Below are 26,707 nucleotides of genomic sequence, written 5' to 3' on the forward strand. Positions count from 1 at the left end.
TACCTTGCTAATATCTTTTCTAGTAGATAGATGTGTCATTTTGGACAGTAGGGTGTTCTCATGATCATGAGCTGTGCAGAAGGAATCCATTTCAGGTTTTCAGCTCCTCCTCCTTTTCCAGAGGGCTCTGCTGCCTCCTTCAGTTTGTACCAAAGCAGGTGATAGCCCTATATTTATTTATTTATTTAAAAAATTTCTATCTTACTTATCAACTAAGTAGGTAACAGTTAATACATACATAAAAATAACAGACTTTGGCAAGATGGCCGCGGTACAGATGCTCTGAGAGAGACGCATCTGACCGCTCCATTCAATTATCCTTTTTTTTCCTTGCTTGATCAGCTTTGCGGCCCGATTTACCTATAGGATGCCGAAGAGAAGGGGCAGGAGTGTGGCTGGTGCCTCGCGGTGCTCCGATATCCCCCTCTTTCAACAGAATCGACGAATTGATCCAGCGGATGCAAGGGGCAGTTTTACCCACGTCGGGAATAAGCCCGCAGAGAGCACCCGAAGAAGGCGAGATTGAGGTTGTCTCTCCTGGGCTAGAGACCACCTTAAGCCCCGACTTCAGAGCTCCTCCTCTGTGTCCCTGGCCTACCAGCTCTCCAAGGGCAGAGGAAACTTTCCCTGGAGGCAGCAAGAACTACATTGGAGACTGAGGAAGCAGTGCACTCTGACCAGGGAGTAACTGCAGAAGAAGCTGGGGAAGGATAAATAACCAGAGGTGGATTCCAGCCAGACATCAACCAGGGAAGCTTTTCTCCTCCAGACGGTGAGCATTTTTACACCCAGCAAAATTTTCCAATTTGGGAGAAACCAACACAAGTGACTCTAGTCTCATTATGGGATCTGATCGCAAATTTTACCAAAACTATTAGTCCCAATTTCCAATATATTGAAAGGAAATTGATTCAACATTCTAGAGAGCTGAAAGATTTGACTGTTGATTTGACTATTTCAAAGGCTTCGATTCAAAAGCTTGACCAAGATATTCTTACGACTAAACAAGTACAACAGTCCCTAATTAAAGATAATATTAATCTTAGGAAGAAATTGGAAACGCTTGAAAATAACTCTCGGAGTAACAATTTGAGATTAATCAACTTCCTTAGATTATCTACGGTTACTCCTAGGGAAATGCTCAGGAGATATCTGATAGAAATCATGCAAGTTTCAGAAGAAACTTCACCACCATTTGTTCAAGTATATTACCTGCCAAATAAAGATGGGGCTCAATTGCAGTCAAAAATTCTGAACCAGGCACCACTGAATATTTCTGGAATTTTAGAAACATCAGATAGAGAGGCAGTTGTACCTTCTCCAATGATTTTGACTGTAGCTCTTGCAATAGATAAAATATGGTTATTGAGCCTTTGCTTTAAAAACAGACAGAAAGAGTTTCTTGGTTGTAAAATACAAATGTTTCCTGATTTTTCTAGAGACACTCAAAAGCGACGCAGAGAATTTCTATTATTGAAACCTGGAGTCACTTCACTGGGAGTGACATTTTACTTGCGACATCCTTGCAAGTGTATTATTTGCTACCGTTCAGTTAAATATGTCTTTTTTGAACCTCAACAATTAACTGCTTTTCTGGCTATGTCTCAATTGGATAAAGAGAAATCAACAGCTCTATAATTTATATATCTGCCCATATCTCAGTTCTGTTTGTAATTAATCTTCTTATATTATTATTCTTTTGCTCGCATAAACGTAATCTTGGATCTATATTTTGAGGACTTGAGTTGGGTTAGTAAGAAGAATTTCCTTATGTATTTTGTTTAAATTGGTTTGATTATGATTTATATTGGATATAGGTCATATTCTACTAACTTACTTTCTATACAAGTGATTACTTGGTATGTAACTTGAAAATTTATAAATTTAAAAAAAAAACCCAGACTTTACAATATATGTCAAAGACACTCATTAAAAACCATCATCTTGTATTCCAATCAAACAGAAGTGCTCTATTCTCTACTAACTTCAGAAGATCAAAAAAAGACTCTCACAAATAGGCAGGTCTTCAACAGTTTCTTAAATGACTTGAAATCGGCACATGTTCTCAATGTCCCTTTCAATGTGTTCCAAAGTCTTGGACCTGCTACAGATATAGCAACCCAGCTAATTTTTTTTATAATGTACCTCTTGCACCTTTTTCTCAATTAATCTCATAGTTGATTCAGAGCGTAAATTTTGATTTGGAGTGTACTTTTTCAAGATTCCGGTAAGATACCATGGTGACACGCCATATAGCACTTGATGTATTACAGTCAATACCTTAAACTCAATTCTAGCCTCAATCGGCAACCAATATAAATTCTTTAATACCAGAGTGATATGATCGATATCGTATATATCCCATTATTCAGCCTATATAGGAACACATAAGGAGGAGGGGTATGGGGAGACTGCCTGAACTACAAATCTGTTCTTCTCTGAAAATATAACATGTTAAACAGCATTACTGAAGAATCAAAACGTCAAAATAACCATACCAATCCTCAACCCCTGTGGAACCACACACGTGAAAGGGGAGGCGAAATTGCAGCAGGTACCCTGAAGAGACCTGCTGAGGCCCCTAAAAATGCCTAACAGCCAGCACTCAAGCCCCTGCAATTTTAGTAGACAAGTTAAACTACTAGGGATACGGACCCTGAGCTCCACAATAGTTTCTGCAGGCTGGCCAAAAAGGTCCCCGAGGGATTAACCTGCTGGCTGCAGGCCCCAAGTCTGCTTCTTCTCCACACAGGCAGAGCTGTCCACTCACTGGGGAGCTCTGGAGCACCGATAGCCACACACAAAAAAATACCAAAAATAAAAAAGAAATATACTGAGCATATCAGAAAGACTTTCCTGCTTGTGTGCACAAGGAAAAACTGAAGAGAGGTTAGCAGAGCCCTCTGAAAGAGGAGTTGAAAACCTGGAATGGATTCCTTCTGTATGGCTCGCGAGCATGGGGAAAAAAGCCTACTGTCCTGAATGACACACCTATTGCATTAGAAAATTCTGTTGGAGAACACACCACAACTCCTTCCCACCCATTAACCTGGAAAAATTTGAAATTGCACAGTTCCAAAAAAAACCAAAAACCGGAAAATAATCCAAATCCAAAACTGTACATTACTGTTACAAAAATGGCCATCATTCAACTTTGCATTTTAATCCATTAGCATACATGGTGATTAAATGGTGTATCTACTGTTTTAAAAAAGAGTAGTTATTCGGCTTCCTGAGGAAGGTCCATGTTTCATATAGAAGGAGAAGATAAGTACTGCTTTAAGAACATAAGAACATAAGAAGTTGCCTCCACTGAGGCAGACCAGAGGTCCATCTCGCCCAGCGGTCCGCTCCCGCGGCGGCCCATCAGGCCCATTTGCCTGAGCAATGGTCCCAGACTATCCCTATAACCTACCACTACTCCTATCTGTATCCCTCAATTCCTTTATCCTCTAGGAACCTATCCAAACCTTCTTTGAAGCCTTGTAACGTGCTCCGGCCTATCACAGCCTCCGGAAGCGCGTTCCATGTGTCCACCACCCTCTGGGTGAAAAAGAACTTTCTGGCATTTGTTTTAAACCTGTCCCCTTTTAATTTCTCTGAGTGCCCCCTTGTACTTGTGGTTCCCCATAATCTGAAAAATCTGTCCCTGTCTACTTTTTCTATACCCTTCAGGATCTTGAAGGTTTCTATCATGTCTCCTCTAAGTCTCCGCTTTTCCAGGGAGAACAGCCCCAGCTTTTTCAGTCTGTCAGTATATGAGAGGCTTTCCATACCCCTTATCAGTTTAGTTGCTCTTCTCTGGACTCCCTCAAGTACCGCCATGTCCTTCTTGAGGTACGGCGACCAGTACTGGACACAGTACTCCAGATGCGGTCGCACCATTGCACGATACAGTGGCAGGATGACCTCCTTTGTCCTGGTCGTGATACCCTTCTTAATGATACCCAACATTTTGTTTGCTTTTCTTGAGGCTGTGGCGCACTGTGCCGACGCCTTCAAAGACGTGTCCACCATCACTCCCAGGTCTCTTTCAAGGTTACTTACCCCTAGCAGTGATCCTCCCATTTTGTAGCTGAACTTTGGGTTCTTTTTCCCTACATGCATGACCTTGCATTTCCCTACGTTAAAGTTCATTTGCCATTTTTTGGCCCATTCTTCTAGCGTCGTTAGGTCCCTTTGCAGATCTTCGCAGTCTTCCATGGTTTCAACCCTGCGGTAGAGTTTGGTGTCATCCGCAAATTTAATAACTTTGCAATTTGTTCCCGCCTCCAGGTCATTAATAAATATATTGAACAGGAGCGGTCCCAGCACCGACCCCTGCGGAACTCCGCTCGTGACCCAATGCCAGTCTGAGTAATGACCCTTTACTCCAACCCTCTGTTTCCTGTCTGCCAGCTAGTTTTTGATCCATCGGTGGACCTCCCCTTGCACCCCGTGTTTCCACAGCTTTTTAAGCAGTCTTTCGTGCGGTACTTTGTCGAAGGCTTTTTGAAAGTCAAGGTAAATGATGTCAATGGATTCCCCTTTATCCACCTGTCTGTTTACCCCCTCAAAGAAGTACAATAAGTTTGTGAGGCATGACCTACCCTTGCAGAAGCCGTGCTGGCTCGACTTTAGCTGTCCATTGTTTTCTATGTGTTCACAGATACTGTCCTTAATCAGTGCTTCCATCATCTTTCCTGGGACCGAGGTCAAGCTCACCGGCCTGTAGTTTCCCGGGTCCCCCCTTGAACCCTTCTTGAAGATGGGCGTGACATTTGCAATTTTCCAATCCTCCGGGATCTCTCCAGTTTTTAAGGATAGGTTACATATTTGGTGAAGTGGCTCTGCTATTTCGTTCCTTAGTTCCTTGAGTACCCTTGGGTGAATGCCGTCCGGACCTGGCGATTTGTCGCTCTTTAGTCTGTCTATCTGCCTGAGAATATCCTCTTGGCTTACCTCTAGTTGGACCAGCTTTTCATCCCGATCCCCATTTACGATGTCCTCCGGTTCTGGAATATTTGATGTGTCCTCCCTCGTGAAGACTGACGTGAAGAACTTATTTAACCTGTCTGCTATCTCTTTTTCCTCTTTTACCACTCCTTTTTTGTCTCCATCATCCAATGGCCCCACTTCTTCCCTTGCCGGTTGCTTTCCCTTCACATATCTGAAGAACGATTTGAAGTTTGTTGCTTCCCCCGCCAGTCTCTCCTCATATTCTCTTTTAGCTTTCCTAACCACACGGTGACACTCCCTTTGGTGTTCTTTGTGCTCCTTTTGGTTGTCCTTTGTTTGGTCCTTTTTCCATTTTTTGAACGATGCTTTCTTGTCACTTATCGCCTTTTTCACTGCAGTTGTTATCCACGCTGGGTTTTTTGTTCGGTTTTTTTTGCACCCCTTCCTGAATCTGGGGATGTACAGGTTCTGTGCCTCTTGCTTTTTCTACAGACTCCATCTTCCTTGCGCTACCGTTGAGTTTCTTTCCCACCAATTTCCTCATGCCATCATAATTCCCTTTTTTGAAGTTGAGTGCTGTCGCTGTGGTTCTTTTCACCTTTGATGGTCCAATTTCCAGCTTGCACTGGATCATGTTGTGATCGCTGTTTCCTAGGGGTTCTAGCACCGCCACTTTCATTAAGTTATTACTATGAATTTTGATATATTGTAGTTTATCATGACAAAGCAATATGTAAAGATTAGAAGCATACATTGACCACTAGTACTCTTACTTCATGGTCGCTCTTGGTGAAGAATGACCTATGAGCATAAGAAATATTTGATGACATTTTTGTAATGGTATTTGTGATATCAATAATTGTCTGAGGGATTACATTTTGGGCCTATGTGTAGTTAGCATCTCCCAGATAGGATTAACAGTTTGTGATTTATTTAATTTATTCCCTCATATTCGTGTTGGATAAAACATAGCAAAACCACAGTATAGATAACTCAAAGGTTATATGAAAATACTCTCCTTATACTATTGTATAGAATCTGAAAGGCTGAAATGATAAGAAACAAAGGATGAGAATTCATCAAGGCTGCACATAGCCCTGCTTTTCAATAAGGAATTCTGCTTTCTTGCACATGGACCTGGTCTATGCAAATGAAGTCCTGCAATGACTCAACATCCCTGCGCGTTTCCCAAAGGTTGCCCATGTCATTTCTTAGCATGAATAAAACTAAATTAATGAACATACAAATTGATTTGCACGAATTAAAAGCTCTAACTTACTTTTAAAAAAGTAATAATTAACAAGGTCTTTCACTGAAACAAGTACAACTTGAATATTACAATATTAGGAACTAACATAACATAACATAGTAACATAGTAGTTGACAGCAGATAAAGACCCGAATGGTCCATCCAATCTGCCCAACCTGATTCAATTTAAATTTTTAAAATTTTTTTCTTCTTAGCTATTTCTGGGCAAGAATCCAAAGCTGTACCCGGTACTGTGCTTGGGTTCCAACTGCCAAAATCTCCGTTAAAACCTACTCCATCCCATCTAAACCCTCCCAGCCATTGAAGCCCTCTCCAGCCCATCCTCCCCCAAACGGCCATATACAGACTGACACAGACCATGCAAGTATGCCCAGTACTGGCCTTAGTTCAATATTTAATATTATTTTCTGATTCTAGATCCTCTGTGTTCATCCCACGCTTCTTTGAACTCAGTCACCGTTTTCCTCTCCACCACCTCTCTCGGGAGCGCATTCCAGGCAAACAAGTAAACAATCATGAATTTTCTCTTATGGCCTCATAGATCAGCGGTCTCAAACTCAAACCCTTTGCAGGGCCACATTTTGGATTTGTAGGTACTTGGAGGGCTACAGAAAAAATAGTTAGAGGTTCTTTTACTAAGGCACGCTAGCCGATTTAGCACGCGCTAAATGCTAACTCATCCATTAGATTCTATGGATGCGTTAGCATTTAACTAGCGCACCTTAGTAAAAGGACCCCTATTTTTTCTGCGGCTCTCCAAGTACCTACAAATCCAAAATGTGGATTATCAAAAGCAATTAAGGAAAGATGTATAAACTATAGAACTTATAAATGTTTCCTTAATTGCTTCTGATAATTTCAGCTATACACACAGCTGAAAGCAGTGCAACATGCAGGAAGTGAAAAAGTGTCAACAGCTCTGACCTCCTCCAGCACCGGACACACGCACAAGCTGCACTGCCTCCAACCATTGCTCCAAGCTGCACGTTCTGGAACGTTGCCCGCCTCACTGCTGTAACCTCTGTCTGCACGCGATTGGACTCCACCTCACAATCGCATACAGACGCAGAAAAGCGCTTGCGTGAGGTTACAGTGACCGCCGGACACTTGTGGAGTGGACAACGAGGGCCTCAAAATAGTATCTGGCGGGCCGCATGCAACCTGTGGGTTTGAGTCCGATGACATAGATCCATATACAGCACACTTATAATATAGCAAAGAGCATAATCTTATAACCAAACCTCAGATTGACCTCACTTTATATACATTTTAGATTAAATCCCCTTCCCCCCCAATCCACCAGCACAGCCAAACTCCAGGATTTACAAACTACCCCCTCCATGCCCCAAAACAAAAAGAAAAGGTGAAAGCATTCTCTTATAATTGAGCTAAGGGCCTCCACAATTTTTCCAATTTCCCCAAAGCCTTGAAATATATAGTCCTAAGCTCACCCATGGTACACTACATCAGTGTTCTTCAACCTTTTTACACCCGTGGACCGGCAGAAATAAAAGAATTATTTTGTGGACCGGCAAACTACTAAGACCGAAATAAAAAAACACATTTTCGCCCCATCTCCGCAAGCTCGGTCCCCACAAACCATCTGATCCCATCTGCACAAGCCTCAGTTATGATTTTATATTGAACGTATTTTATTAAAGTATAAAAAGAAACAATATTCTGTACAATTGTCATTTTATAAATATAAATATTCAGAGCAAGGACCAACAAAACCCCTGTCTCCCCTCCCCTTCACATATATCCCCTCTACTATCAAGAAAACTGAACAAGCCAAATTATTACAGAATGCTACACAGAAATATCATGCTAACAGAATACTGCAGTCACACATGATAGGAATAGTGTTAGGCTTTGCAGTCCCCAGTTATGTCTCTAGCAGGATATATATTTCAAATCTGATATATTGTAATGACAAAATAGAAATAAAATGATTTTTTTCTACCTTTTGTGGTCTCTGCTTTCATCTTCTTTCCACTCTTCCTTCCAGCGTCTGCCCGTTCCATCCACTGTCTGGCCTCTCCCCCTTCCATATGTATCTGACTTCTTTCTATGCCCCTCTCCCCTTTCCATCCAGCCTGTGCCTCCTCTCTCCTTTTTACATCATTCATTCCAGCTTCACTGCTTTCTTCATTTTTATCTCTCCTACACCAGATCTAGCATCTTTATCCCTCTCTCATTTCTCTGCTGGCCCCCTTTCCAGCATCAATCTCTCTCTACTTTCTCATTCCTCTGTCTCTCCCCTTTCCCTCATCTGATCTCTCCATTCCACCCTGACCCCCTTCCTCTCCTGTAATCTCCCTGCCACCTGTTTCTTTCCTTTTTCCCTTCTCCCTTCCCTCCTTCCCCCTATCCAACATTAACTCTCTTCCTATCCCTTTCCCTCATCCCCTCCCAGTAGCATCTCTCCTTCTACCTCCCTCCAGGTCCAGTAGCAGCTCTCCCTTTATCCATCAGCTTCCCAGCCTCCAACAGTGGCTTCCTCTCCTTCCAGCAGCTCTCAGTACTTGCCTGCAGCAGTGATTTCCTTAGGCAGCCTTGGGTCCATTGCTGCCTCTGAGGAAAGGGGAAGTTGCCAAAGTAAATCACTGCCCTGGTAAGTACAGAGCTGCTAGGAGAGGAGACAGCCACTGTTGAAGGCTCCCCATGATCTTACTCCTGCTGTGCCCTGCACATTCGCGACTCTCCCCCCCCCCCCCCAAGTCTGCAAAAACAGCTTTGCGCTGCAGGCCCTGCCGCCCAAGACGAGCCGGAGGCCCCTACCCGCCGCATTCTGCACGTGGGCAGACTCTCAGCACAAACGCTGCTGATGGCCCCAATCGACACGCTGACGCCCCCCCCCCCCTCCCTTGCGCACGCTGACCATCTCCTCTCTGCCTGCACTTTCTCCCCGGCCCTCTTCGGTGACTCGGCAGGGGCAGCGATCAAGACAGGCTGCCGATATCGGGATCTTTCCTCTCTGAGTCCCGCCTATTTTGTTTCAACTTCCTGTTTCCGCATAGGCGAGACTCACAGAGGGAATGGCCGACGTCGGCAGCCTGTCTTGATCGCCCGAGGCTGGGAAGAACAGAAGATTTCCGCAAACACCATCGGGGCAGGAAATTTAACGGCGTCCATCTCGCCGGTCCTGCGCGGACCGGCAGGAATTTTCTGCGGACCGGCACCGGTCCGCGGACCGGCGGTTGAAGAACTGTGCACTACATGATACATTGCAAACAGCATTTCTAAGCCCAAATGGAGGGAGGTTCAGGGCTTTTCCAAATTGGAGCTAATGTTATACAAGCTGCAGTCATACACTGTTGATTCAAAAATATTTTGCTGTAGTGAGCCCCAGAGCAGATTTATTAAACAAAAAAATTCCAGTGTTCTATGGAATTTTATAGCCCATCATAATCAGAAAACAGATTGTACTGCCTGCCGATAAGCTTGAGTCTTCTGACAAAGCCACTAAATATGACCCTAGTGCCCAATTTAACATATAGCCTCCAAAAATACTCGTAAGGCAAGGAATCTGGGTAACAATGATGCAGGTGAAACAATGTAAGGTACCAATTAGTGCTGCCTGGTTCACCGATTCACTTCGGGTGAATCGATTCGAATCAATTAAAAAAAAATCGGCCTTCCGATTCGGTAACTGACCCTCCTCCTCCCTTGCCCTCTAAACCAGGAGCAGCAGCGCTGCTTCTTGCTGGCCGGCCACTGCCGCACCTACTTTAGAGGGCGAGGGGGGAGGGTCAGTCGGGAAGTTCTGATGTCTGGCTTCCCCCCTGGCCTCCCGTGCATCCATTTACCTAATATCAGCAGCCTGCAGAGAAGATCGCTGGTGCTAGCGATCTTTACAAGCTGCCATAGGCCTTCGGAGCTGTTTCCTCTGCCACGATCCTGCCTCTGACATCAGAGGAGGGGTGGGACAGCAGCAGAGGGAAGACAGCTCCGAAGACCCATGGCAGCTTGCAAAGATTGCCAACACCGGCGATCTTCTCTGCAGGTTGCTGATATTAGATAAATGGATACACAGGAGGTCAGGGGGAACACACAGGCCTGCCGGGGGGGGGGGGGGGGTAGAGAGATGGTGGACAATGGGATTTTGGGAGGGATGGAACATAAAAGGAGATAAGTTGAACACAAGGGATGGTATGGAAGGGGGGGGGATAGAGATACTGGATAGAAGGGTAGTTGGAAAGAGAAAGGGAGAGATGGTGGACCCTGGGGTGGTGGGGAAGGAGGGAGAGATGCTGGATGAAAGGGTAGTTGAGAAAAGGTGGATCTGTGGATGGAGACAAAAAAAGGAAAGATGCCAGACCTCTGGGGGAGGGAAGGGAAACGGAAGGGGAGGACAGAGATGGAAGATGGATGGTTAGCATGGAGAAAGAAGAAAGAAGGACCTTGGCAAGCAAGTTATCAGGAGCCAACCAGAGCCTGAGACCAACAAGATTTGAATAATGACCAGACAACAAAAGGTTAAAAAATAATTTTATTTTCTGTTTTGTGATTACCGTATTTTCACGTAGATAACGCGCACCCGTGTAAAACGCGCACACGGGTATAGCGCGCGGGAAACACAAATTTATGTAAAGAAATTTTTATATACCGCGCTCACGGGTATACCGCGCATGCCGTCCCGACTCTCCTCTGGCTGCCCCGACTCTCCTTTCACCCGCCCCGACTTTCCATTCACTGCCCCGACTCTCCTCTGGCCACCCCGACTCTACTTTCGGCCACCCCGACTCTCCTCTCCCCCTTGAAGTCCTGTCCCCACCCTGAAAGCCTGATGCCCTCCCCCGATGCCCGATTCATCATCCGGAAGGACCGCTCGCACTCCCACCGCTCGCACTCCCACCCCGATGGACCGCTCGCACTCCCACCCGAAGAACCGCTCGCACCCCCACAGCCTCCCCCCCCATGGAAAAGCTGTCTACCTTGTTTCCGGATGTCAGTGAGCCCAGCTGCTTCCTCTGCCGGCGGTCCTGCCCCTTCTCTGAGCCCTGCACTACGCTGCTTCCTCTTCCGGCGATCCCGCCCTTTCTCTGACGTCAGAGAAAGGGCAAGACCGCCGGAAGAGGAAGCAGCGCAGCAGGGCTCAGAGAAGGGGCAGGACCGCCGGCAGAGGAAGCAGCTGGGCTCACTGGCATCCGGAAACAAAGTAGACAGCTTCTCCAGGGGGAGGGGGGGAGGCTGTGGGGGTGCGAGCGGTTCTTCGGGTGGGAGTGCGAGCGGTCCATCGGGGTGGGAGTGCGAGCGGTGGGGGTGCGAGCGGTCCTTCCGGATGATGAATCGGGCGACGGGCGGGGTGGGAACTATGTAAAAAAAATTTTATATAGCGCGCTCACGCGTATAACGCGCAAGGTTATGCACGGTTTGTAAAATCGTGTATAACGCGCGCGTTATATGCGTGAAAATACGGTACCCTGTCCTGGCCTACCACTAGACCACCAGAGGGGGTACAGGGCAGTGCAGTGGGAATATTTTTTCTTGGGTTTTTCTCCTCTATAGGTGGGTGCGTCTTATGGTCAGGTGCGTCTTATAGAGCGAAAAATACGGTATCTCAGATTACCACCACAAATGGCTCGATAGAGAGCAGGAGCAAGAACAAACAACATGAAGAGGGTCAATGTATATTGAAACCAACCAAGTAAAAAAAAAACAAAAACAAAAACCCAAACACGACCTCAATAGACTGGGACTAGTCTTTATTGACCCAACACGAGCCGTAGTTTCAGCGTGCAATGCTTACATCAGGGGTCAATCATGTGTCCTTAAGTGTTCAAGCACATTGCAAAATGGTTGGAACACCGAATCTTCCTTAACAAAACTTGGCACTCCAGCACAAGATTTGTTAAATATTAATTCACACACACCGTTTTGCGGTGTGCTTGAACACTTAAGGACTCCTGAGCAGGAGTTATATGCTAAAACACAGCTCATGTTGGGTCAATAAAGACTAGTCCCATACGAGGCCCCTTGTGCTTTTTTTTTTTTTTTTTTTACAAAAATCCACAATGAAGCCAATCAAAGGCTTTTTCCGTTATCTATGTTCAATAAACAAGCTGGAATTTTCTTACACTCAACTATAAAGATAAGATTCAACAAACACCAAATAGAATCTGTGGCCTGCCCAAGCTGAACACAATCCACCTGGTCAAGGTATATCAGATGGGGCAAAACATTACTTAAACAATGTTAATAAAATCTTTGCTATTATTTTAACATCTGAATTCAAAACCAAGGAGGGGTGATAGGAAGAGCACTCTGTTTTATTCATATTTTCCTAATCTCCTTAGGCCTCCTTCATTGTTTTAGGTAAAGGGGGGCTCCCTGCAGGACTCAATTAAGAAGGTCCCGCAGCAGATTTATTCATAGGCAGGAACTTAAATTTAAATTCAAGCCAATATCTCCTTCACAGAAACAGGTTTCCAACATCTCAACTTGCACTGCTATAAGCTTTGGCAGACACCATGGGGCTCATTTAAAAAAAAAAAAAAAAAAGACAACATATACCAGCACTTGGACGTCTTACTAGTCAAAACATCCAAGTGGGGATTCTCAAAACAGACTTTCTAGACTCTTTCTTGTTGTTTTGTCTTAAGGTGTGTTTTGGGCAGGCTTAGGACTTGGACACTTGTCAGGCATAATCAAACCTTTAACAAAAGATCCTGGGCTTTTTTTTAAATTTTTTTAAAGACATTTGAAGCTAGACCTGTTTTTAAAGCGACTAAATGCTAAAAATGTGCCCAAACTGATCAGATGACCACTGGAAAGATTAAGGCCCATTTGAGGTAAAGCCTGCTCCCACTTGCAACTCCAAGGGGCCTTGCTTGACCCTCATTGGAGTCCTCTGACTCCAGTTAGGGGGGCAAGGAAGTAAGATCTCTTACCATTTCATCTCCACAAACAGCCCACCCTTCTGTGATTTTGAGGCCGCAGAGATGGCCAGGGTCCGTGTGCCCAGGTGGCACCACTGCCAATCTCTAGAACTGCCCCAAGGAGCGTGCTGCTGTCTGGGATCAGTCATCTGGAAGATACTGGGGCCTGGCTTCACTGAGGTCTTTCACCAGCTTCTCTAAATCCTCTCCAAAGAGCAAGCGGCCCCTGAAGGGCAACTTGCTCTGGCATGCTTTGCAGGCCAGACCGATCACCCAAAGGCAAATCCTCAGCTACCTATGGGCTGCCACCACCATGGAAGAAATGCAGAACATAAAGAATGATCTTCAGAAAGACTGCCCCCAACTTTAAACTGGCTACCTCCAAGGACTCCAGCAACTGCAAAGTCCATTTCAGGAGAGCACTGGCCACATTGTCCCTACACGGGGAGGTCTGGGATCCCATTCCTGCTTTAGCAGTTATTCTACCTTTTGATCTTGGGCATCCTTAAAGGCAAAGGCATCCTCACAAAGTAAGAGATAGAGCCTGCTAAAAATTCAGCTCGGCAATTTTTAGATTGCCATTAGAAAATATTAGCAAAAATATTAACAACAGACAATAAAATGTTTATTTGGATTAGAGCTCAGCTTACTCCAAATATTTCCTGCAGCTCTCCCAGCTGGAAATAAAAAGTTGCACAAGTTAGTGCATTTAAAATAATTTGAGTCACAGCTGCATCTATCACAAATATTTTAAAACTCAATTCATCAGCTCATTTTTCTCCGCCTGCTTCCCCATTGTTTTCCCTGGGAAAAGGCAGAGACGCCTTACAGGCACAGAAAGATCTCTAAAAACTGCAAACTCTAAAAGCATTTCTGAAAACAGGAGAGTTGAGACTTTCCTTTTCAGCTGTGGATTGGCTTCCGCAGTACCACTGCCATGCCTAGACCAGTGATTCCCAACCCTGTCCTGGAGGAACACCAGGCCAATCGGGTTTTCAAGCTAGCCCTAATGAATATGCATGAAGCAAATTTGCATGCCTATCACTTCCATCATATGCAAATCTCTCTCATGCATATTCATTAGGGCTAGCCTGAAAACCCGATTGGCCTGGTGGTCCTCCAGGACAGGGTTGGGAATCACTGCTCTAATGAATATGCATAAGATATATTTGCATACACTGGAGGTAAGAGGCATGCAGATCTTCTTCATGTACATTCACTAAAGCTGGGGTTCTTAACCTTTTGGAGGGGGTTTTGGTCCTGGAGAGATGAGAGGGGGGAGGGGGGGGGAGGTTGAGAGAGCCTTTTATGGGGCCATGTGCATTGCCACAGCTACGAATGTGCAAAGTGTCTAACCCTACCAATGCAAGTAAAAACTGTGTGATACAAGGTTTTAGCAAAACCTGCAGTTTTCATACACATTAAACACCACTTCCTGTGCTGTCTTTACTGTGGCTTACTAATGGGACCCTACTCTATAGAGTAGGCCTTAATACATTTTTATTGGCTTTAGAGGCCGATCCAAAAACTTGAGAACAAGCAATTTAAACCATCTCTTTAATCTAATCAAGATTTCTTAATCACACTTATCCAGTACAGGTTCTAGGTGATTAACAAGAAAATAGGCCCATATAGCATCATATTGAGGTAGTTACATCATATTCTAATGAAAGGTTACACTGTTACAAGAGGGTAAAAAGTTATAACCCATTGTAGAGAAAGGTTACATTGTTTCAAGGGGGGAAAGCAGTTACATCATGTTGTGGAGGATGGTTATATTGTCATGGAGAGAGGGCGGAGCCACTGAGCTGAAAGGAATTTATCAAGTAGGTACGTTTTCTGAGGTAGTTCAGTTTAGTTCTTATAGATGTAGGAAGGGTGTTCAAGGTAGAGTTACCAGATGTATGGATTTCCTCGGACATGTCCTCCTTTCGAGGACATGTCCGGGAGTGTGGACGGCTTTGCCTGGGTTTTGAAAAGCTTCCTCCACATCGCATTGGGCAGGAGGGCTTCCGATGCCCTTCTGCCCGACGAGAGCAGGGGGAGGTGCTTGGGCAAGACTAGGGGGTAGGGTGGGACTGGGGGGGGGAGGGTCTAGGGGGTCTGGATTTAAAATCTGGCAACCCTCGTTCAAGGTTCCTGTAGCGACGTATGTGAAAAGGGTGTTGAATATTCGCTTGCATTTCACTCCCTTCGATGAGGGGGGATAATCAGCTGGCGGGTGTCGTCGATCCTGGTTGAGGTGAAGAGGGAGGTGGAGAACGGGTGGGTTATCTGCTCCGGTGAGTTGCTCTTTAGTGCATGCTGTACATTGCAGGAAAGTTTGAACAAGATTCGGGCAATTTACAGGCAGCCAGTGAAGTAAATGGCTCGATTTACTGGATGTTTTCCCGTTCTTTGGGCAGACTAGATGGGCCATTTGGCTTTATCTGCCATCATGTTTCTACGTTTCTAAGGGAAAAAAAAAGAAAGATTAGCGTAGCCTGGGGTAATTTCATGCACCAGGGAATGTGAGATTTGGTGCATGAATCTCCCCAGCCTAGGTTAAGAACTTTAGCAGTTTGTATTTTAGGGATGTCTATGTGTTAAAGGTGATTGTGAAGGAGTCTGGGACTGGTTTTCCTAAGTGTTGAACTAAGTTTTCTCTTTAATAAAATGCTGAATTATGTTTAGCTGCAGACCTAACTTATCTCATGTTCTAGCCTGGGTGTTAGCTTGGACATTCAAACTTCTTATGGCTATCTCAGCATAAACTATACTGAACAATAATAGGAAGATATACAGTGATATTCTGTGAACGACTATCAATTAGTTTACTACTGAATTTCACAGTGACTAAATCTTTATATTCATCTGTATTTTTTCCATATGATAAATATATATCTAAAATTGTTACGGTGATGTGCTCAGACCTGTAACCCAAAAAATAGTGAAGCCACTACCATGAGTTTAACAAGGGGACCATCATTGCAACCACCTGTCCCCGACCCTCCCTAAATGATCTTATACCTATTCAGATACTATATTTGTACTTATCTGAATCCGGGGATTCAACAAGACCAGCCCTTTCCGTTTAGTTCCCTATATAAGTACATAGGCAGAGTAGAGTTATTCAGACGGCCCGAAGATTTTGAACGAATCTGGTCTCAGCAAGCCAGCATTAGGTAATATAATATGATAATTTTATTTGTTAAGAATTGAAAGAGTATTTTGAAGAGATGTAGCTTGGATCATATTACATAATAATTTATATGGTCTTTGAGAAAAGTAAAATTAACGAATATATTTTGATTTAAATTTCTAGTGTCCCTCCCCGACGAAGTAGACGAAACTCGAGTCGGGGGGACGGGAATCGATGAGGATAAAAACAATCACCTTTGAATTTTAATCTTCACTTTATTTGTTAGAACACAGTCACTATTGAGATTTAACAAGACCAAGTTCAACAGCAAAAACCTCTCCATTCAGATAAGTACAAATATAGTATCTGAATAGGTATAAGATCATTTAGGGAGGGTCGGGGACAGGTGGTTGCAATGATGGTCCCCTTGTTAAACTCATGGTAGTGGCTTCACTATTTTTTGGGTTACAGGTCTGAGCACATCACCGTAACAATTTTAGATATATATCTATCATATGGAAAAAATACAGATGAATATAAAGATTTAGTCACTGTGAAATTCAGTAGTAAACTAATATCTCAGCATAAACGACATGTAACAGAAAGACTGCAGGGCCTAGATAAGTGACTTGTGTGAGCTGAGGACCATTGATTGTTAAGAAAAGTAACACGTGAACAATTTTTTTCTAGAATTCAATTGTATAGCCAGAAGAATGTATAAATATCGCTGCAACGTCCTCTTTTCGGGACTTCTGAAGCCAGCTTGGAGCTCAGGAGTCGCATACGTATGCTAATAAACCATCTGTGCTTTCTTCAACTCTCTAAGTTCTGTGGCTTCCCAAAGTGACCTTTCAATTGGAGCAATTTGGACTGGATAACAGCAGCTCTTGATTGGAGTTGCTGCTTGTCATGAAACTTGATATGCATTGTTACTGAACAGTATTAACATTGCAAAAAGGCAGTTGGAAAACCAGCCTATGGGTTTCCAGCAACTTCTAGAGATGTGAAAGTAGAGAACGACATGGGGAAAAAATTTATCACCGTTCCCTCCCCGTCTCCATGAGCTCAGTCCCCGTCCTCGCCCCACAAGCTGTCAGATCTCACCCGCACAAGCCTCGAATAGTTATGATTTTATATTGAACTTATTTTATTAAAATACAAAAAGAGACAATATTCTGCACAAATAATACAGAGCAAGGATCAACAAAACCCCTGTCTCCCCTCCCTTTCACAAATATCCCCCCCACTATTGTGAAAACTGAATAAACCAAATTACTACAGAATGCTACATAGAAAAATCAAGCTAACAGAATACTTCAGTCACACATAGCAGGAATAGTGTTAGGGGAGAACAACTAGGGCAACTGCCCCCTGGTCAGAGAGAGATCCCTAAGCCAGCTGGAAGCTAAAGAAGCACAGCCTGGGCTTTGCAGTCCCCAGTTATGTCTAATACCAGCTCTAGCAGGATTCATATTTCAAATCTGAAATATTCTAATCACAAAATATAAAATAATTTTTTTTTTCTTCTACCTTTTGTTGTCTGGTAATTTTATTCTTCAAATCACATTGGTCTCAAGCTTTGGTTTTGGGTTTCTTCTGTCTTCATCGTGGTATGGCTGGCTCCTAAAGGTAAAATAGGCGCAAGAGGATGCCGAGTCTGACACGGGGGCAATTTTTTTACAACAGGAGCAAGACTTTTCACCGCTTCCACGGGGTGGTGAAAGATCTTGTCCCCATTCCTGTGGTAAACCATTTGCAAATATCCCCATTACAGCAGATTTACTGCGGTGACCATGGTTTACTGCGATAAACGGTCCCCATGTCATTCACTAATGTGCAGTGCATGAGATACCAGGAAGGGCTTGGATCTCTCTGAATGGTGGATTCACATTAATATATGCTCGGCATCATCAGAGGTTTCTTAAGATCCTGCTTTGGGCGGGAGAACGTCTTTTGGACTATCTCCATCATAATATCAAGGTCCTACCAACACAGGGGATCTTACAATTAGGAGGTACACTTCACCCTCCATATTCATGGTTTCACTTATTTGTGACTTTTTTCCTTGCTGGCTCCTCCCCCAAAAATGGCTTGGAAGAATAGTTGAGCCAATAAACTAATGCCCGAAATATGAAGTAAGAAACAGAGGAAACACACGCCTTCAGTCCTATAAATAACCCAAATGCTGTTCCGGCCTTTCCTCCTCTAGCACATCATTTTATGTGCCAAATAAATACCACTGTTTGATTTTAAGCAGCTCTTAAAACACCCACCAAAATAGCACAACCTCTCCTTTGAAACCACTCCCTACCCAGGAGATCTTAGCTCCGCCCACAATTTCCCCAGAGTCCACTGCCACGTCCCGATTCCCGAACCTGTTCAGCAGCCATGGTGCGACGCATGGCGTTGACATCGTGCGCTCACACCACGTATTCCAGGCCGGAGGCGGTGGCCGAAGTCATCGGAGAGTGAGAGAGAAGCAATGCTGGAGTGTGGTTGGGGAGTTGTGGAAGAGGAGAAGCGAGGCCCTGGCTGTTCCTCACACCCCAAGCCACCTCTCTGGAAAGCGGCGGTAAGTTCGGAGGTCCAGGGACCCCTTGGGGGTTGGGGTTTGGCATCGACGGGAAGGGGTGACGCCAGCATCTGGAGGCAGAGATTGGCGTTGGTAGGTCATGCTGACATTTTTTAAATTCACGATTCATCGTATTCCCGAGGGTTTAATTTAAAAAAAAACCCGAAATGGACTCTGTACAAAGTTTGTTGTTTTAACTTGCAACTGTACTGTTACAAGAAGAGCTTCTCTCCCATTTGGAGGGAAAGAATAAAGTTGGAGTTCAGTTTGTGTGATCTCTTGCAGAGAAATGGTACCGACTGCTACAATTCAATTCACCACCACATGAGAAAGAGGTCAGCTTCTACTCTGTTGTCACTACATTTAGTCGATATTACCACCAGTAATTATAGTGATCAGTGGATGATAATTTTGTCAAACAGCAAGCCCACAACATTAGCTCAGCTTGTTAAGTGTTATAATAAGCCAGGACAAACACTGCATTTTGTTGGAACTTGCCTGACCCAACACAGAGACCCACATAATCCTCTTTTCAAAGAATTAACAGCTCCCCTCGTTCTTCCTTATGCAAAAAGACAGCTCCCTTCCTGGCTTATAGACAGAACCTTGGCGAGGAAGGGCCTTTAATCTGACTTCAATTTCATCAAAATGAAAAGAAATTAAGCAAAAAAACAGAGCAATACTACAGGCGAACAAGAGAGCGGAATATAAATACTGAAATAAACAAACAGATGTCCACATCTAACAAGCTGCTTTCTTCAACACCATCAGAAACTCAACCTATGACAAATAATCGCTGTGTTTTACTAAGAAGCGGTAGAGGTTTTTTTTATTGTGGGTCGGCGAGGCAAATGCTCTGACCCTCTATTGCCATTTACTAAAAGGAGCCCAAAATGCATGAATTTTGTAAACTGTGGTCTTCTTGGTTTTTCGGGGGGGGGGGGGGGATCATTTTATAATTGCCTGCATGAGTGTGTACTCTTACGAAAGCTTAGTGCACATAAAGCGTCACATGACCTATAGATATAAAATAGGGCACACAGCATTTAGCATGCACAAGCTAAGTTTCAGCAAAAGGACCCCCTATATAAAGAGTGCAAGCTACATGCTCACTTTTGCTTTGAAAATTGCCCCATGAAAACAATGTGTACTCATTAATTTATACCCGAACTTTGGTGAACACAGTTTTTCTGAAGTACACACATACACTTTTGAAAATCTGAGAGTCAATAAAGCATACAAGTGCAATGCCCTCCTTCACCAAGTTTCCAAGTGTATTAAAATGTTACTATCCCACACCAAGGGGAGACCTTCCAGGCGGCTTACCATCTAAAATCCTAAAACAGGAGGGTAAGGAAGGGAGGAAGAGAAAAAAAAAGTTAAAAACGACGACAAGAAGGTGAGGACAGGAAGGTGAATTACAATTTTAAACCCTGCCCTTAGGAACACCTGCTCAACACGTGTAGATAATACATGCAAAGCTTTACTGACATGCACATTTAGTAATGTTAGTTTTGCACAAAAAAAAAAAAAAAGAGAATTAGAAAATAAGACCTAAAGGGCCAGTGACGATTCAACAAGTAATTCTTACCACTATGAGAGATTACTAGTACGGTGGAGTGGTGGTGTTGAGGCCCGAAGGATATATTTTCAAAAGATAAAGGGCTCCTTTTACTAAGGTGCGCTAGCGTTTTTAGCACAAGCAGGAAATTGCCACGCGCTACACCGCGCATTATGCTTCTAGAACTAACCCCAGCTCAATGCTGGTGTTAAGGTCTAGCGCGTGCGGCAATGTAGCACGCACTATTCCGTGCGTTAAAGCCCTAACACGGCTTAGTAAAAGGAGCCCAAAGTGAAATAATGCACCCTTGGAGGAGTTAAGATAATTGTATTTTGAAAGACTTCCAATTATATTTAAAAGTAAAAAAATAAGATCATTGCTTTGGCACACCTAAAATATAGGCACATATTTGACAAGCTCGTATTCTATCAACAACAGGTATTCCAAATAGGCGCGCTCTTGGTACCTAAAATTAGGCATCCCTTTATAGAATTACCTTTCATGTATGGAATGACCCATTTCATCTCACTGTTCCTCCTACATCCAGGTATGAGAAATGTTCTAATCTAATCTCAGGCTATTAACTGTTTATTCCCTTAAGAGGTCTGAAGCAGTTTACAATCAAAAGAACCAATACAATCATTAGGAAATTACAAAAGCCAAATATTTTTGTACTTCTACCATTTAATAGTGCAACCTCACTATTAAAGTTTTCTAAGACATTTTTATAGCATAAATAGAAGGAAAATTTAATAGACAGTGATCTGATGAATGAAATATTTTAATATTATAACATGGTGATCCAGTCAAATATATCAGATGTCTTGGTGCTTGACCCCTCCCAAAAATTGAAATACTAACTAAACAAGCTACTTTAAAAATGATAGGACCTTGAACTGGAAGCCAATGGAATGAAATCCACTGCTTATTCTTAGGATAAGAAACATAATATCTGTTTTACTACTTGGGATCTACTTACGTATTTGGGACCTGGGTTGGCCACTGTTGGAAACAGAATACTGGACTTTATGGACTTTCAGTCTGTCCCAGTGTGGCAATTCTTATGTGAGCCAAGTAAAGGACAATCAAACCATTGTGACATCACTAATGAGGCTGGCTTTAGGCATTGGTGGAATGAGGCATTATGACATCACAATCTGAGCGCTGGAATGTTGCTACTCTTTGGGTTTCTGCCAGGTACCTGGCAGGACCTGGGTTGCCCACTGTTGGGAACAGGATACTGGGCTTGATGGACCTTTGGTCTGTTCCAGTATGACAGTTCTTATGTTCTTATCAGCAATGGAATCTATCCAATTTCTTCATTCTAAAAATCATTCTAGCTGTGGTATGTTACAATAGATTAAGTTTCTTCTGCAATTCAATGGCCAATCTACAAGTAAATTGAGCAGCAGTAGTCTGTCTGGGGAAGTCTTCATTTAAATATGACGATCTCACTAACCTAAATTGTCTAAGCTTCTGAGCAGATCACTAACTATGAAGCCTCAGATTAATAAAGTACAGTGGTACCTTGGATTACGAGCATAATCCATTCCAGGAGCATGCTCGTAATCCAAAATGCTCGTTTATCAAAGCGAGTTTCCCCATAGGAAATAATGGAAACTCGCTTTGATAGGTCCCCCCCCCCCCCCGAGGCCAGAAGCACTGCTCCCCCCCCCACGAGAACCGGCATTGCTCCCCCCGAAGGCCCCCCGCGAACCGGCACCCTCCCCCCTGCGATCCGCAACCCCCCGCCGCCATCGGGCACCCTCCGCCGCGACCTGAGGTCCCCCCAACCCACCCGAACCCTCTTCTTACTTTTCTGTAGCCTCCGCAGCGGCACCGGCATCAGCATGTCCTGTGCGTGCCGGTGCCTGAAGATCTGCTTCCTGTGCTGGGCCTGAGAGTTCACGTTCGACGTGAGAGTTCACGTTCGACGTGAACTCTCAGGCCCAGCACAGGAAGCAGATCATCAGGCACCGGCACCACGCACAGACATGCTGGTGCCAGTGCCGCTGCGGAGGCTACAGAAAAGTAAGAAGAGGGTTCGGGTGGGTTGGGGGGACCTCAGGTCGCGGCAGGGGGGTGCCTGATGGCGGCGGCCGGGGGGGGTGCCGGATCGCGGGGGGGAGGGTGCCGGTTCGCAGGGGGGATGCTCGCAAATCGAAGCGCGCTCGGTTTCCGAGGTGCCGAATTTGCGAATGTTTTGCTCGTCTTGCAAAATACTCGCAAACCGGTGCACTCGTAAACCGAGGTACCACTGTATATCCAGAATGATCCCTACGATCCATAGGATGCATGAGAAAAATACCCAATGAAACCAGTGACTCAGAGAGATTTTTTTTTTTATTCTGACTCACCTCTCATTTTCACTGCTTGTGGCAACCAGGACTTGGATGATCCCTCTCATGCTCAGGGAAAAACAATAACAAAGAAGCAGCTGGCAGACTAGACAGAGTCACTCTCCAGAAGTCTGAACAGTTCTAGCTTAGTCAGCCAGGTTCTGCTTCAGACAGTAAACATATCAGAACTGCAGCAAAACATTCACATGCCAAACCAGAACAATTAAGAAAACTGCAATTAGATTAAAATATAGAATTAAAGCTGGGTACCATCTGCTTAAAGTGTATAATTTCACCTAGGGCTTCTGAGATCAAAGGCCAAAGTGGAAGTGGTAGTCAACATGGTTGTTTACCCGCTCATGTTTAATTCTACAACTGAGTTGTGTTGTTGGTAGAAATGTGGGAGAGGATTGATAGAGACCCCAAGAATAGGTTGGTATACAAAGCCTTTCCCCAGTACTTCTTTTTACCTATACTTTGACAAGACCACATATAACTTTAGCTAGATGCTGGTACTACCATCTCCCTAGCATATACCGTATTTCCCCGAAAATAAGACCGTGTCTTATATTAATTTTGGGTCCAAAAAGCACATTAGGGCTTATTTCGGGGAGATGTCTTGTTTTTTTTCATGTACAATAATCATCTCTCCCTTCCTCTCCTCCACCCCAATTTTTCCTCTTTCCTTTCTCCCCCTCCCATGTGCAGCATCTTTTCTCCCCTCTTACACATCACCTTGTACAGAAGAACCTCACCCACCCACCCACCGTAAGATTGACATACTTCTGCTCCGAGGTCTCAAAAAACATCAGTGGGCTGCTTCGAGGCTTTCCCCGCCGGGGCCTTCCCTCTGCCGCATCACTGATGTTATCAGTGATGTGGCAGGGGGAAGGCTGCAAAACAGTCTATTCAGATTGCTGCCACCGCCGCTGCTTTAGGAAGCCTCGAAGCAGAGGTATGTCAGGTCTCACTGGGGTGGGGGTTACTGAATTGGCAAGTTCAATTTTTTTAGGTGAATCAGGGATGGGGTCAGGGAATGTCAGGGACATTTGGGAGGGGTGGGGGTGGCTTTGGGGGTCGATCTTAACTAGGGCTTTTTTTGGGGGGTAGGGCTTATATTAGGAGCATTTTTTTTACACTATACTAGGGCTTATTTTCAGGGAAACAGGGTAGTACATTTAAAAAATGTGGGTGTCACTAGAATCCATAATCCTGTTAATGAACCTTTGAAATTCCTACTCCCTTCAAAGCTCCTACTCACATGCAAAAATCATATGAGAATATTCTTTCCAAATTTAATTGAATGTCTCTAAGGTGTGCTTGCATCATGCCGCCCTTGCAAGGTACTGTAACCTATAATTTATTTATGCCTTGTCCATAACTTATTTTGCCCTGAGCTGATGAAGGAAGCCAATCCATTGATTTCATTTCAGTACAAAACAATCACCTGTATCTTGTTTGCTGATGTTCACACTATGAAGCATAACTTCCCAAAATTAATGCATAATGCAAAAGCTTTTGCATTGACTGCTGGGTCACATCTAGAATCTTCCTATTCATTTCTGAAGAGCAGATAACACAATGTGGTAACATGAAAGCAGCAGCAGATAACGAAGCACAACAGAGGGCTCCTTTTAATAAGGTGCGCTAGCGTTTTTAGCTAACCACGCGCTAAATGAAAAATACTAACGCCAGCCTTATGGAGGTGTTAGCGTTTAGCGCATGTGGTATTGTAGCGTGCGCTAAAGCCGCTAGCGCACCTTAGTAAAAGGAGCCCTGACAGTTAAGGGCTGATTGTAATTGCATAAATTTATATTTAAAGGTGCGTATTCACTTATTCACATATTTGCTTGTACGGAGTTGTGATTTTAATAATTTCATGATTATTTATAAATGCATTCTCTTTTACAGTTTTAACATGGATGGGAAAAAGAAAAGGCAGTTCCATCATTCACATTGTTTTATTATAATTTGTGGTGGAAATATGAGAATTTGCTGGTAGTGTTCGTCATCATTAAAATACAATAATTTAATGGATGGATGGATCAAAAACTGGCTGGCAAACAGGAAGCAGAGGGTTGGCGTAAAGGGCGATTACTCGGACTGGAAATGGGTCACGAGCGGAGTTCCGCAGGGGTCGGTGCTGGGACCGCTCCTGTTCAATATCTACATAAACGACCTTGAGGCGGGAACCAAGTGTGAGGTCATTAAATTTGCAGATGACACCAAACTATACAGCAGGGCTCAAACCACGGAAGACTGCAAAGATCTCCAAAAGGATCAAACGACGCTGGAAAAGTGGGCCGAAAAATGGCAAATGAGCTTCAATATAGGGAAATGCAAGGTCATGCAAGTGGGGAAAAAGAACCCGATGTTCACTTACAAAATGGGGGGATCACCACTAGGGGTCAGCAACCTGGAGAGAGACCTGGGAGTGATGGTAGACGCAACACTGAAGGCGTCGGCACAATGCGCCACGGCCTCAAGGAAAGCAAACAAAATGATGGGTATCATTAAGAAGGGTATCACGACCAGGACGAGGGAAGTCGTCATGCCGCTGTATCGTGCAATGGTGCGGCCGCATCTGGAGTACTGTGTCCAGTACTGGTCGCCGTACCTCAAGGAGAACATGGCAGTACTTGAGGGAGTCCAGAGAAGAGCAACTAAACTGATAAAGGGTATGGAAAATCTCCCATATACCGACAGATTGAAGCGGTTAGGACTTTTCTCCCTGGAAAAGCGGAGACTTAGAGGAGACATGATAGAAACCTTCAAGATCCTGAAGGGCATAGAAAAAGTAGACAGGGACAGATTTTTCAAATTATGGGGAACACAAGTACAAGGAGGCACTTGGAGAAATTGAAAGGGGACAGGTTTAGAATAAACGCTAGGAAGTTCTTTTTCACTCAGAGGGTGGTGGATACATGGAACGCGCTTCCAGAGGCTGTGGTAGACAGGAGCACATTAAGTTTCAAAGAAGGTTTGGATAGATTCCTAGAAGAAAAAGGGATTGAGGGGTATAGATAGGTATAGACCACTACTCAGGCAATGGGCCTGATGGGCCGCCGCGGGAGCGGACCGCTGGGCAGGATGGACCTATGGTCTGCCTCAGCGGAGGCAACTTCTTATGTTCTTAATCTCACATACTCTGTAATTAGTTTATAAAATGTTCTGCTTTCAATAAAACTCATATATCTACAGTTATCTTTTTTTTTTTATTTACCACAGCTCGCTGAAAAGTGCTGAAGTACCCAATGTGGCCCTCATGGCGAAATGTTTGGAGACCCTGGTATAAACGACACCTCAACTTCCGCCAAAATGTTATAAAGCCAGCACAGAAAACAACACTATTCCTTACTGCTCCTCGACTCCATCAGTACACCCTCTTTGATCGGCTGTGCAGATTGTCAGCAAGAAGAGACACTGATTCACTTTCAGCAGTAATAGCAAGAGAAAAGAAAGGCCGTTTTTATTTTTCAAAGACTAAATGGAATGAAAAGTCAAATTTGCATTTATGTTTGGAGAATGTTTGCCGTCAAGAGAGAAAATTCTAACTCATTTCAAAAGTCTGAAGGACAAGGAGCTATTTATTACATTGAAAGGGTTTTTTCCCCCCTGTCACTGAGATACAATCATTCCAAAGTTTCAGGTAAATGTATAAGTTCTCTACCACATCGCATTGAAGTTACTACTTTTGAGATGTGCTCTGCCCATTTGGCAGCTTCCCAAGAAGAGGCTGACAGGGTAAAAGTCACAAATGAGGCTTACATTAAACCAGTTGTTCTGTCACAGTCCAGGTTTTGGGGAGTGAGTTTAACATTAGAGCACGTCCATACAGCAAAAAGGAGAGACAGGAAAGAGAACTGTGCAACAGCTGCTATCATTCCAAACCACAGACACCCCCTGACAGATGGTACAGTCCTATCTGCGTGCCCCCCTCCATTTATACTTGATGAAAGAAAACAGGTATTTTTTTTTTAAGTCTTCATTATGTCATTCAAGAGATTCCTGATGAATTTTCTAAA

At 44.0% G+C, this 26,707-nt stretch overlaps 1 protein-coding gene across 10 annotated transcripts in view; it reads right to left on the reverse strand.

Annotated features, from left to right (window-relative positions):
* The window catches only part of ZNF516 (zinc finger protein 516), a 368,076-nt gene that overhangs the window by 55,387 nt on the left and 285,982 nt on the right, over positions 1 to 26,707 (reverse strand). The window lies entirely within an intron of this gene.

Source organism: Geotrypetes seraphini, chromosome 2 (genome assembly GCF_902459505.1).
Source record: "Geotrypetes seraphini chromosome 2, aGeoSer1.1, whole genome shotgun sequence".
Classification (NCBI taxonomy): Eukaryota; Metazoa; Chordata; class Amphibia; order Gymnophiona; family Dermophiidae; genus Geotrypetes; species Geotrypetes seraphini.